This window comes from Pinus tabuliformis, chromosome 1_2, assembly GCF_031772625.1.
Source record: "Pinus tabuliformis cultivar Carrire ecotype Pingquan chromosome 1_2, CPIR1, whole genome shotgun sequence".
Taxonomy (NCBI): Eukaryota; Viridiplantae; Streptophyta; class Pinopsida; order Pinales; family Pinaceae; genus Pinus; species Pinus tabuliformis.
In genome coordinates, this window is record NC_142298.1 from 1,339,041,930 (window position 1) to 1,339,052,268 (window position 10,339).

Below are 10,339 nucleotides of genomic sequence, written 5' to 3' on the forward strand. Positions count from 1 at the left end.
TGAAGCAAATCTATTTTTCCATTAAAAATTGAAAGGTGAAAAAGCAGAAAGAAAATACGATAAAAGCATAAGAAAGAGCGAAGGAAAAGTTAGAAAGTTGATAAGGATGAGTGGTCAAGTTCATAAGTTGTCAATAGTCTCTTGGATCTAGTATGTCCAAGAAGAATCATATATACCTATAAATTGAATAGGTATACAAGATGTTTTAATCAATAAAGTATGTAATTTCGTATTATCAAGTGTGTCTTTTGTATGTTTAATCTCTGGTATTTTAATTATTAGAATCTAGTGAATTCAATATTTTTATGCCAATAGGAATTCTCTCTGCGGGTTTTGGGTAAGCAAAGACTGTTTATTTAGCCAATAAGAGATTTCTATTTTCATTTTCCTCATAAATTAAAATTTGACAGGTGGAGATGTAAAGTGTGGTTTAAATGTAAAGTGTCGTTGAGGACGACAGTAGTGACGTCGGGCCCTCATACCTTGTTGCCACCTCTGTACGAATTGATGCTACTGGTTTTCGGTTCTCAGGAGTTGAGTTTTTTTATTTGGTTTGGGTTTTCCTCTCTGCAACACACAACGCCATGTCCACTGAAAAGGCCCCTGAACAAGTCCCTCTGCTGCATCCCAAGATAGCTTATCCAACTCGTCCGGTCATCTTCTACATCGGAAAGAAATGCAGATCCTTCTTCCCCATGTTCATGGACAAGCGTTTCCTGCTATGATGATGGATTCCCACCAAAATATGAAATCCCTGGCTGTGTTTTAATGGCTGCTTCAAACACTTTCACGCAGAATTCCCTGACAGTGAAGTTTGTTCTGTTTTTTCTATTGAGACGAATTCCATGAACGCGTTCTTCCAAGGCACACCTACTTTCAATATTCTTGTGCTTGGAGAATTCATCGAACATGGTGTGCTCAGATTGTGTAGCATGTATATTTTTATAAAATGTACGCATATATGTCATAGAGACGAGGGAGGCGACAAAAGAGTGCAATCCAACGCCTTCAATTGCCTTCCATTTCAAGAGTTCTCGCATGAGCACCTGAAGCCCAATAACATCTGGAGTGGACTTTACAAATCAAGCCCTAAATCCTTGTGATAAAATCTTATGAATGACTTGTGATCCCAAATCTCTCGAAATTAGAAAGTTATTAACTGGAAATTAGGAAATCACTAAATATTATATTATTTTCTTGAAATTGGAGAGGGTTGTTTCCTCTTCCATGTTGAAATATTATTTTCAACTGCAGGGCCAGTCCTTTGCCATACCCCTGCAATGATGTATCCGCCATTAAACAGCTGCAGCACCAGTCCTTGCCTGAATTCACCATTACACAGCGATTTATTACGGAATGGTGGTCATTCACCGAATGGTCGTAATTTATCACAGTGGGTAAAAATAGTAAACACCAGGTTTCACTGTGGACATGGAGAATGTACCCCAACATTCAGAAATTTCAGGAATTAAACTTATTTGTCAGTCCTCCCATACCTTGTTTTTAATTTCTAGTCTTGTCATAAAAATTTCAAGTTGTTTTTAATTTCTAGTCTTGCCATAAAAATTTCGAGTAGTTTTTTTTACAGTACACGCAATTTTTTTTGGTTGCTGTATATGAAATGTAATGTTTTTTTTCTGTGTAATATGAGCTGACCAAAAACAGAGACAGAGTTCTCTTTGTAATTCACAGCAGTGCAGAGATAGTTTTTTTTTTGTAATACACAGCAGCGCGTATGAAAGAATGAAAATTTACACACAGCAGTGTACAATTTTTCAGAAAATATTTTTTTTATTACGTTGGGTTAAAAACAGAGTGTCTGGAACACTAGTTTCAGCGTTGCTGAAACACCGTTGCTGAAAAACTGCATTCAGCAACAGAGTATCGTTGGAACAATAGTTTCAGCGTCGCTGAAACACCGTTGCTGAAAAACTGCATTCAGCAATTCACGAAACTGCATCGCTGAAACACCGTGCAAACGATTTTTAGTTTTCTGCTGTTTAAAAACAGAGCATTTTTCTCTGTTTTTCTGTTCTGGAATTATCAGAAATTCCCAACACTTCATTCAAGATTCCTTTGAAATTAGAAGATCCATTAAAAACATTAAAAACATCTAAAAATAACATTGGATGGTCATGAGTTACAGACTGACTTGCCTTGTATGTTCCTTCTTGAATTGTTGATGAAGTGGAGACTTCCTGATGTACACGAAGGTCGACTATGGAAAGAGTTTGAGTGGCCACAAGTATCATTATCACAGTCCAATGTATGTAACAAATGAGACTAAACAGAGTCTACCAATGAATCATACTCAGAAAAAAAATGAAAAAAAAAAAGTCGGCATAGTTTTGCTTTACATTTTTACAAAGAATTTATGAATCTGGATTAAACATCCGAAATTAGCGGGAAAATGCGTTTGAAAGGTCATAGTGCCACTGCTCGACACATTGTCAATTATTGTGAAACATGACCTAATCTCTGAAGCCTTAATCATCCACTGCTCGACACATTGTCAATTATCGTGCACGTTGACATGTATCTATTTCGTTTCCTGGTTTCAGATAAATTTACCTGCCTTAATCATCCACTGCTCGACACATTGTCAATTATCGTGCACGTTGACATGTATCTATTTCGTTTCCTGGTTTCAGATAAATTTACCTCATATGCATTCAAAGTCATTGCAAATACCATCTAATGCTTACAAGGTTGTTTTAGAGTTTTTTTTATTTCTTTCATTCTAGTGATGATTCTGGGTACTCCAATCCCCGCAATGTGTATATTGAGGCAAACAAATTGAGTAGCACGCCTGGTAGTGGGCCTTTTAGAGAGGTTATGGTTTTCATCGATGGGGTCATTGTAGGTGTTGTGTGGCCTTTTCCTTGTGGTTTACAAAGGAGCGGTCAATCCACTGTTATGGCGCCTTGTTACTGGTGTTGGGTCTTTTAATCTGTCGAGCTATGAAATTGAGGTTACACCATTTTTGGGGACCAATGCCCCATTGCTCTGGATATTTTGTTTATAGATGGAAATTTGTACTTGTTGCTTAATGAGAAATCTAGCAGTCCAATGATAACTCAAAGTTGGATGGAGAAGTCAGAAGAACAAATTCGCATTCTAGAGACCAAAATGCAACATGTGAACAATGTGAATGCTAAAGCTTAAATTGAAAGAGAAAGAAGATGCAAAACTTTGGAAAGGATTGGACTCAAAGAAGATGTATTCTCTTTAGTCGTACGAACAACATATGCCTCTTTTACACCATACCTGTGTTTTCTTCTATATCTTTCTGTGTCTGCAAACAAATTACCAGCAGTTTGTAGCATGGAACCTATTCCAAGCACAATCAGCTCCTTGAAACGACTCAAATTCATAGCAAGATCAGATCTTAATTGATCAACATTAGGTACGTGAGTCTTGATACCAGAAACCTTTTGTCCCCGGCAATAATTTCACTTCCATGCTCTTTATTCACTCTAACGAGTCCTCCAGAATTCCTTTTTTCTTCTTTGGCCCCGTCTGCGCTTTCACTTGCACACCTTGACTATAACCAATCCTACAAGATCCCCTCTTCCTTCTTTGGCCCTAGCACTGATTTCACCTCCATACCGTGCATTCACTATAGCCGGTGAACTGTAATTTGCTGTCAAAGTTACAGGCTTTATAGGTGGTTGTTTGCTTGTGTTGTTAGTTTTCATAGGCAATTGTCTAATAGTAGAATAACGCAGCTGAGGGTGATTTTGGATGTAGCTCCCACCCATTTGAAAACTCTCAGCGTCCCCTCTCCTTTCATAATGGTTCTGATTAACAGGTGCCGAATTTGAATTCATATTCATGGGCATTTTCCTCAACATAGATTAATGTAATGGATAGGCATTTTGGCCACTACCAACGTTGGATTCTTCACTATTCATTAAAGCTTTCCAATTAGTGCTTGTAGGGAAATTCATTTCTATTTGCAAATATGAAGGACAATGTATTGAAAAATGGTTTTGACCTTTACCAATTCTCTCAACTTGGGTTCTTTCTGTTCTTATTTCCCTTGGAATTTGATTACAACCCCCTTTCCTTTTATTGCAATCAAAACCAGTAATACTTGTAGGATTGAATTTCCTATGCGTTTGAGAGAGAAGAGGAATAGGGTCATTCTTACTACTCACCTAATTACCATTCCCACTGTCCAGCTGACTTTTTATCAGCACCTTGGGCAGAGCTTCGAATAGCTGTGACATGTATAGATTTCTGCTGATTTTGTCCTCTCAGACTGCCATCCTGCTCATTCTTCCCCACCTGATGAAAATTTGTACCTGTGAATTAATGAGAAATCTAGCAATCCAATCATATGGTGATTTGTTAAGCATAAGGAACCCATTTTGGATTTGTCTTTTCGGTCAAACTTCAAAGGGTTGGAGGGATCATTTTACACATTTTCAAATAGGGAGATCTCTTTCTCTGGCGAGGGAGAATCCTCTCATAGAATGCTCATTACTCATACTTTGCAAGAGTTCAAGTTAGATAATTTAATCTCATACTTTGAGAGAGTTCAAGTTTGATTTTAATCACTTTTAAAAGAAATGTATATAATGTAGATATACAGATTATGCATCTAGCAATAACAACCAACAAGAAGAAATGCAGATATACAGATTGTGCATCTAGCAATAACGACTAACAAGAAGAGATGCAAATATACAGATTGTGCATCAAATAATAACAACCAACAGAAAGGTTCCTGTGGAAACTACCAAAGGAATAATATTATCTTATGTATAAATGTGGAGAAACCAAATGGCACATCATCTGGAGATGGCAAATTTTTTATTTTTTTAATTAGTATGTGTATATACCACAATGTCATTGTATTGATTTTAGGTGTCAAAAGCAAATATCTATTTAAACATTACAATCAAAAGCAAATATCTATTTAAACATATCTATTTAAGCATTAGACTAAAATATAGTTAGTTGCCGTGAGAGACGAGAGTGGTTAGCTATAATGTTAAGGGAATATAGTTGTTTGTGTTAATTTTTTTTGGTATGCTTAATTAAAAGGTCTTGTTATAATGATGTCATGAGATTGGATGGAATTTCTATGAGATTTTAGGATTTGTTATTTATAATATTATTATTTTTAAAGCAAAATGTAAAAGAATAGAAGATTGTTTTAAATATTTTTTTATGTAATTGGATTGTGTAAATAATATATCTAGTATTTATAATTCTAACAAATTTTTACTAAATATTAAAAAAATTTGACTAAAATATGTATCTAAAAAGTAAAAATATTTAATATATAATCACAGTGACAAAACCTATCATAACTCGTCAAAATAGCAGTGAGAATAGTCGTCATTGGTTGCTATCCATGAATGCAAACTCACTGATCTTCCTTCTTCAAGGAAAACAACACCACCTGGAATTACCCATTGATGGTCTATATCTAGGCAGGGCAGGCTTTCACTCCTACCAAACGCCTCATCATCGTTCTTCAAAGAAAACCACACCACCTCAAATCACCACTCCTACCAAATGCCTCATCATCCTTCTTCAAGGAAAACCACACCACCTCCAATTACCCATAGATGGTCTATATCTAGGCAACACCACCTCAAATCACCACTCCTACCAAATGCCTCATCATCCTTCTTCAAGGAAAACCACACCACCTCCAATTACCCATAGATGGTCTATATCTAGGCAGGGCAGGGTTTCACTCCTACCAAATGCCTCATCATCATTCTTCAAGGAAAACCACACCACCTAAAATTACCACTCTTACCAAATGCCTCATCATCCTTCTTCAAGGAAAACCACACCACCTCCAATTACCCATCGATGGTCTCTGTCTAGGCAAGGCAGGCTTTCACTCCTACCACTTGCGTTGTTAACCTGTTTCCTTAAGTCCCAAAAAAACAATCTCTTACCCAAACAAATGCAATTTTAAAATACTCTCCATGCCCAAAAATTATCCAACTTACAAAATACACTAAAAATATTTTTAAATTAAAAAATTTAAAACAATTTCTTTTAATAATTAAAAAAAATCATTTTCAAATAAATTAGAATAAAATAAATTAAAACAAATTTATATAAATCTTTAATGGATTAAAAATCAAAATAATGATATTTTCACTTTTAAATTCTTCTCAATATTCATTTAAAAAAAAAGATTAACATAAATACATTTATATATTCTTATTTTTTTATTTTTAATATTGATTTAATCTTTTTCTTTTTTCCTTTCTGATTAAGATTAATTTTTGCATACAACTTTGTAAATTTAACACAATACAATAAAATAAAATATATAAATAATTTTTAATTATTTTATAAAATTTAAATTTTTATAATAATTTATTCCTTTTATATATATAGAAAGAACTTGGCATCCATTAAAAAGAATATATATAGATATATTATTTTATAAAATTTAATTATTTATATTAATCTTTTCCTTTTATATATATTATTTTATATTTTTGAATATTTCAAATATTTAAATAAAAAACTTTGCTTTTGAAAAAATTGGAAATTAGCAAATTCCAATTTGAAAGAGTTTATTTAATTTTTAATACTCTTTTAAATGGGATCTAATATATTTAGAATAAGTTTATATCTTAAAATATTTGTTATGCTATCGATTATTTAAACATTTTAAAACAAATCTATGATCATCTTCAAACATATACATATATATATATATATATAACACGCCATATTAAACCATTTTTGATAAAATTATAAAGATGTAAACATTAAAACATTATACAAATTTTTAAACTTTTTAAATGGGTTTTTCATTCTATCTTGTTAATGTTTTTTCTTCTTAATATTATAAAATTTAGATCCACAAAATATTCAAATATACTTGTTACTTTAAATCTAAACAAGGATTCAATGAGTAATTTCTATTTCCATCATGATTCTTTTTAGTTAGTAAGCAATGAGAAATCTACCTCTTGTTCACTATAATATCCAAAAAAATAACAAAATATCTTCCTATTTGTCAGGCCAGGAGGAAACTCCTCAAATCAAATCATGTTATTCATTCAGGTTGTTCATTATTATATACAAGAGGGAGTGACTGTTTAGTTCATCTCCCGATGACTCTCCATTTTCTCTATTATTTATTTACACTAATTACAATTGTTCACCCAATCCCTATGATTAGGTGTAAACATTCCCCCCCTAATCTGAAGGGATGTTGGTGAGTCCAAGCATCGTTCTGAATCTTTCAAGCTTTTCTCTTCCAAGCACTTTGGTGAAGATGTCTACAATTTGCTCATTAGTGGAACAATGGAAAAGATGGATTGTTTTGGCCTCAACATGATGTCGAATTAGATGATATTTTGTATTGATGTGCTTTGTTCGATCATGGAACTTTGGGTTCTTGGCCAACTTTATTGCCGAGGTATTGTCAATCATGAGTGGAGTCGATTGTACTTGTTTTACCTGCAAATCTTCAAGAATTTTCTTGAGCCACACAATTTCTTTTGTTGCCTTAGCTGCTGCCACATATTCTACCTTTGTTGTGGAATATACTGGAACTGATTGTTTGTGTGATCTCCAGGAGACAACTCCTGATCCAAGACTCATAACATAACCTGAAGTAGATACCTTAGTTTATTTATCTCCATCGAAGTCTGAATCAGAGTATCCAATCAAGCTGAAGTCGCCCACCTGTGTATACTTGATTCCAAAGTCTTGAGTTCCCTTCAAGTATTTTAGAACTCTTTTTGTAGCAGACCAATGTCCCTCACAAGGCTTTTGCATAAACCTGGAGAGGATCCCAATAGCAAACGAAATGTCTAGTCTGGTAGTAGTTAGGTAGTTGAGACTTCTTGCAAGTTGCCTATACTTTGTTGCGTCCTCAAATTATTTTCCTTCAATGGATGTGAGCTTTAAGTTTTGTTCTAGTGGAGTAGTCAGAGGATTGCATTCAGGCATGCCAAACCTATTCAACAGATCTCCAATGTATTTCTTTTGAGAAAGGAATATGGACCTTGGATGTTGAGCTACTTCAATACCAAGATAGTAATGAACATAGCCCAAATCAGTCATTTCAAAACCTTTCCTCAATTCCTTCTTTATGGATGCAATGTAGTTCTCATTGTTCCCTGTCATCAAAAGATCATCTACATATACCACAAGATATACAATTGTTTTGCCAACATTCTTGACAAACAAAGTTGCATCATCAAGATCATATTGTTTGAAATTGAGTTTCAAAAGATGCTCAGTTAGTTTTTCATACCAGGCTCGCGGTGCTTGTTTGAGGCAATACAAGGATTTCACAAGTTTTCATACTTTATGTTCTTGTCCTTTCATAGCAAATCCTTCAGGTTGGGACATTAAAACATTCTCTTTTAGATCTCCATTCAAGAAAGAATTTTTTACATCCATTTGATGGACTTTCCAACTGTTTTGACCTCCTAGGGCAAAGAGTGTCCAGATGGTAGCCCATTTTGCTGTGGGGGGAAAGTCTCCTCATAATCAACCCATTCCTTCTGTGCAAAACCTTTTGCCACAAGCCTGGCTTTGTGCTTGTCAAGTGAGCCATCAGCTTTATACTTATTCTTGTAGACCCACTTGCAGCTAATTGGTTTGGTTCCCAATGGAGGATCAACCAACTTCCAAGTGCCATTCTTTATTAAGGCATCATACTCCTTTTGCATTGCTTCTTTCCATTCATCATGAGAAGCAGCTTCTTTGAAGGAAGTTGGTTTGAAATCTGTAGACAAATTCAATTCACAATCATAAGAAACATCCATATCAACAGGTGAATCAGAGTCATCTACATCACCTCCATTTTGCCGGTTTGAATTTCTAGTTCCTGTCTTTCCAACCTCATCATGATGAACACTTTCAAGTGTCTTTGTCAGCCACTTTGGGGGACCTTTCTCAGATGGTCCGGGATGCTCCGTTGATTGAGTTGGGACTGAATCAAGATTGAGTCTCCCAATTCTGTCAATCACATCACTCAAAGTATCATTTGTTGTTGCAGTTTCATGCGAGGGAGAGAGTGCTTCAGAAGAAGATTCCACAGGTTGATCTAGTATAGGAATCCTCCCTTCAAGATGTGGAATCTAATTATCAAATTCTTGAAATGATTTTTCATTTGCGAATCTATCCAAGTGATCAAGTTGTCGCTCAACAACATTGTCAGTTTTGGATGATTCAAGAAAGATTACATCTCTAGATACAAAAAACCTTTTATTGACTTCATCATAGAGATGGTATGCTTTTGAGGTGTTTGAATACCCCGGGAAGATACACTTACGACTTCTTGCACCAATTTTGTTTCTATGTACCTTTGGTATCAAGGCATAACATGTGGAACCAAAGACCCTGAGATGCTTTACCGAAGGAATGTGCCCATACCACATCACATAAGGAGTCTTGTTTCTAATAGCATTAGATGGACATCTATTCTTTACATATACAACACATAGAATTGCATCAGCCCAAAACATCAATTTTACATTTTTGAAAAACATCATGGAGTGTACCATATTTAAGATTGTCCTATTCATTCTTTCAGCTACTCCGTTTCGTTGGGGATTATAAGGCACAGTTGTTTGATGTTTGATCCCATGTTGGCAAAGATAGTTTTCAAATTCATTTGAAGTGTATTCTTTTCCATTATCAATGCGAATAGAGCCAATATGAGATTTTGCATCATTTTCAATCCATGTATGAAAGTTCTTGAATGTTTGAAAAGAATCAGATTTTTTCTTCAATAGATAAACCCAACACATTCTGGTGTAGTAATCAATAAATGTCATCATATATTTATTTCCATTTGCAAAAGGAACAGGCATTGGACCACATAAATCTAAACGAATGAGTTCAAGTTTTCTATGTGCTCTGGAATGTGAATCATGAAAAGACTGTTTGCTATGCTTTCCTAGAATGCAAGCATCACATTGCTTAAGTTTCCTAGGAATTGTAGGCAAACCAATAATACCATTTTTCTTCAACAAGTGGAGGGTGTCATAGTTCAAGTGTCCAAATATAGCATGCCATAATAAAATTGATGGAAATGTACCTTCTTCATAATGGGAATTGTGAGAGATTTTGTGCACTAGCAGAGGTACCCTGCAGCTTGAGAAGCCTTTCTTCTTTTATCCCTGTCATGACAAGTGAGCGGTCTGATGCATTTATCACCTCAAGCTTGCCATCAAATATATGAATGGAGTGTCCTTGCTAGCAGATGTGTACCAAGGAAAGCAAGTTTCTCCTCAGCTATGGGAGATATAGAACATGATGCAGAAGAAAGTCTGGAAGACCATGCAATTTAAGCCTGATTGTGCCAAGCCCTGATGGCTTGAGTTTTGAT